At 42.3% G+C, this 4,399-nt stretch overlaps 1 pseudogene; it reads left to right on the forward strand.

The window, feature by feature from the left end:
• Window positions 1–1,410: 1,410 nt before the first annotated feature.
• On the forward strand, window positions 1,411–1,546 carry LOC130343963 (U2 spliceosomal RNA; annotated as a pseudogene).
• The last annotated feature ends 2,853 nt before the right edge of the window (window positions 1,547–4,399 follow it).

Consider the following 4,399-nt stretch of genomic DNA (forward strand, 5'->3'; position numbering starts at 1 on the left):
TGATTCCCAGCTAACATCTGGCCGACCAGGTTTTTTGTGAGTTTTTAGTCCACTATAAATTGAGCATAGTGCCCATTTTTTTTTGAAAATGCCATTACCCCAGAAGACCACCTTCCAGTCAATTGTGGATGGACTTTTTAAATAATTTTTACTTAAAGGGGTACTCCCCCCCTAGACATGTTACCCCCTATCCAAAGGATAGGGGATAAGATGTCTGATCATGGGGGTCCCGCTGCTGGGGACCCCCACGATCTCCCTGCTGTACCCGGCATTTGTTTAGAGTGTCGGGTGCAGTGCCGGAGGCCCATGACGTCACGGTCACGCCCGCTCATGATGTCACAGCAACGCCCCCTCAATGCAAGTCTATGGTAGGGGGCATGACGGCCTACATGCTCTTTTTCACAGACTTGCATCGAGGGGGCGTGGCCATGTCATCACAAGCAGGCGTGAGCAGGGTGTGACTGTGACGTCACAAGCCTCCTCCCCGCATCATCTGTCATCCAGCACGGAGTGAAGCACGCTCCATGCAAAGGATATCTGGGTTGACGCAGCCAAGATCGCGGGGGGACCCCACAATCAGACATCTTATCCCGTATCCTTTGAATAGGGGATAAGATGTCTAGGGGTGGTGTAATCTTTTAAGACAGATAAAGGACACAAGAAAAGATCATGTATCAGCCAGTTTTATATATGTACAGTAGGTCTAAAAATATTACACAGTGCTAACATTCAATAAACATTAAACACTGCATACAATGGAAAAAGTGCATTAATATACAGCATTCAAACAGTGTACCAGATTCTTCTCAGTGCAGTGTGCACCAGATTCCTCAATAAGGTGCATCCTTTCTGCAATATCTATGTATTTTTACCTTCCATTTATCTCCACGTCACCAATACTCACACCCAGTGTTGTCACCAATATACAGTGAGGCATCTACAAATTACCATATTATTCAGGCCGGACTTCATATGACATATATTCAGTCCAACATAAATTTTGAGAAGATCACTCCCAGAGAAGACACTTTTTAATGCAATTTCTTTTGGCTGATCTTCTCTTAGAGGTTTCACTGTATGTGATCTGATGTCACCAATATCCATGCCATTGTACCTTCAAGTGATCTGATGTCACCAATAACTGTGTCCTTGTACCTCCCAGTGATCTGATGTCACCAACATCTGTGTCCTTGTACCTTCAAGTGATCTAATGTCACCAATAACTGTGTCCTTGTACCTTCCAGTCATCTGATGTCACCAACATCTGTGTCCTTGTACCTTCCAGTGATCTAATGTCACCAACATCTGTGTCCTTGTAGCTTTTAGGGATCTGATCTCACCAATATCTGTGTCCTTGTACCTTTAAGTGATCTGATGTACCTTCTAGTTGTACCGTTGTACCTTCTAGTGATCGCTTCTCTGCCTTATGGCTAAGATCAAGTGTAGTATCTGTTCTTATCAGTTCTTATCGGTGGATGGGGCACCACTGATTTGGGACTGGTGAGGATGAGTGCTGTATGGAGGGGGCAGGTGTACCAGAGCGTTCCGGGGCTAGTTCTGAGGAATCAGCTCAACGGCTGCCCCGATGTGACCTGTGCCCTCCGGGTCTCGCCGCGAGGGGGGAGGGTCTAGAGCTTAGGTACTTTAGTGCCTCGGGGAGAGGTAACCCCGAGGTGCCGAAACTCACTGGGTGCACTGGCTCACTGAACTCTTCACCTTGTGGCACTCACCTCTTGATGTACAGCCTTCTGACTAGGATCAGAGACATTTTTATAGATCCGGACGGATGTTCGGGCAGTATATCTGCGCACATTCACTTATTTTTTTTTTCACTGTGTCACTTTTTGCATGTTGTGTGTTAACAGGATTGAAAGGATGCGGGCACCCCGGGTGCTCTTGCATAGACAAGGTACTGACCATTAACGGCTCTGGGATCAAATACCTTGGCTAATGCCAAGGGGGATGCCAGGAACATTTGTGGTCCCTTAGTAGCGTCTGCAAAAAGGGATATCGAACCTGGAACCTCGCAGGTACCTTTTGTTTGTTGGGGGGGCCTCTCTCCTGACGGAGAAAAGCTTGCGATAGACCGCATCCTTTGTGCACTTTTTTTAGTGTAACATGTTTTGTACTTTTTCTTGCACTTTGGGTGATTTGAGAACACGTTCCTCTGCTTTTTAAAAAAAATAAAAAATCTGATGTCACCAACATCTGTGTCCTTGTAGCTTCCAGTGATCTGATCTTACCAATATCTGAGTCCTTGTACCTTTAAGTGATCTGATGTCACCAATATTCATGCCCTTGTACCTTCCAGTGATCTGATGTCACCAATATCTGTGTCATTGTACCTTTAAGTGATCTGATGTCACCAACATCTGTGTCCTTGTATCTTCAAGTTTTTTATGTCAGGTTCAAATTAAAGTGCAAATTAAAGAACGGCAAAGAAGGAAATCAGACCCAAAAACTGAGGAGAATAAATGGAATATTCCTTTAAATGTTCTTGTTAGAGTAGCTATGCTTTTTTCTTTTTATAAATGTATTATGTCATAGCGAAATAAAAGAAAAATTTAAGAGTATAAACAAATTTATTACTGAATGTGCTTCAGCGCACACAGTTGTAAATATATTTTTATAATGTTTTTCTGCAGATTCGCTTACAGAGGCCGTTCTATGAGCATAAGAGCTCTTTATACACCAGCCACATCATCTCCCTTTGTGGTTGGTTTTAGCTGTACAAGTGTCTCCAAAGAAGTGCCAAGTTTCTGTAAATGACCATGTGCTGTCCCTAAAATTCTAAGAATATCCTATCTGAGAAGATTAGTAGGTTTTGCGGGCTAAATCACCAGACATTTTTCTATGGGGAAGTATGGTGGAACCCTGCTATATGTCTGGAAAAATATAAGTTTAGCTGTCCAAGCGTGCTCCTTCATGAAATTATGTCTCCAGCTGTAAACCACCGAGAACTTGGAAGTCTGCTCGAGCAAAGCCACACTCCAAAATAGCACTAGCAGTCACTGTCAGACTAATATCATTTCAAGCTGTATTTGCAGAGATTATTTAAAATAAATGCCTGAATCCATTTTGGAGAAGTCCTACCAACACAAACGTTACAAAACAAAATACGACCGCAAAATAAAAATATTAATAAGAGAAGTCTAGCTTATGAGTTCTAACAGGAACTTCTCCCGGATATAGAAATTTATAAAGTACTGATATTGCTGTGGATTTTTTTTAATATGTTTACTTTAAGGGCGCCTGAAACATTTTAATGAACAATGTTTTTTTATGAGTTTATATTAAGTGGGTGTATTTTGTGAGGCACTATCAAAGTGTATCTATTTTGTTTAAAGGGGTATTACCTTCTTGAAACAAAACATCCCCAGCCGCCCTCTGGCCTATTTGTGGCTATCGGAGGTATTCAGCAAGCCAAAAACAGTCAAATTGGCTGTTTTACATAATTTATATAACTCCAATTGATTCTCATGGGAGTTATGTAAATGCTGTATCACCATGAGCTATACACCACAGGTACCCTTTGGGGCTACTGTCAATGAGGGTTAAATTAATTCGATATACAGGCAGCTCTACTGCTTTCCGACTAACTCCATTAGCCAGCTTGAGATCCCTTGTACTGAGATGGGAGCACCCCTTTAAATACTAGTATTTGAAGAGAAACTCCTCTACATTACAATAGTGCTCTTCTATTTGCTTTCCTTTCACCTATAATTAGATTTTTTAGAAATACTATTTCAGATGTCTGTTACCTAGAAATAACTATGTAATCCATAATCCCTTGCCAAGGTATCACATAGGGGGTTTGACCATAGAACATCAAGCAGAAACTATGGCCACATAAGTCATTTGGATTGCAGCCTTATTAACATTTAAACACATAAATCACTGGGCCCAGATGGCATCAATCCCAGAGTTTTGCTGGAATTTTGCAGACCTTTATTCCTTACATTAAAGATTCTATAATGGCAGGGATTGTTCCAGACTGGGGCTTAGAAAATGTGTTACCAATATTCAAAAAGGGATTCTGGAAACTATAGGCCTGTAAGTTTAACATCTGTTGTGGGTAAGATATTTGAGGGATTTTTGAAAGATGCTTTTTTGGGGTATCTCAATTAAAATAACATATAACAAAGCAAAAACATGGGTTAGTACATAAAATGGGGATACTGGGACTAGGGAAGAATATATGGAAATTGTCACGATGCCGGCTGGCAGGTAGTGGATCCTCTGTGCCAGAGAGGGATTGGCGTGGACCGTGCTAGTGGACCGGTTCTAAGCCACTACTGGTTTTCACCAGAGCCCGCCGCAAAGCGGGATGGTCTTGCTGCGGCGGTAGTGACCAGGTCGTATCCACTAGCAACGGCTCACCTCTCTGGCTGCTGAAGAT

Source organism: Hyla sarda, chromosome 1, assembly GCF_029499605.1.
Source record: "Hyla sarda isolate aHylSar1 chromosome 1, aHylSar1.hap1, whole genome shotgun sequence".
Taxonomy (NCBI): Eukaryota; Metazoa; Chordata; class Amphibia; order Anura; family Hylidae; genus Hyla; species Hyla sarda.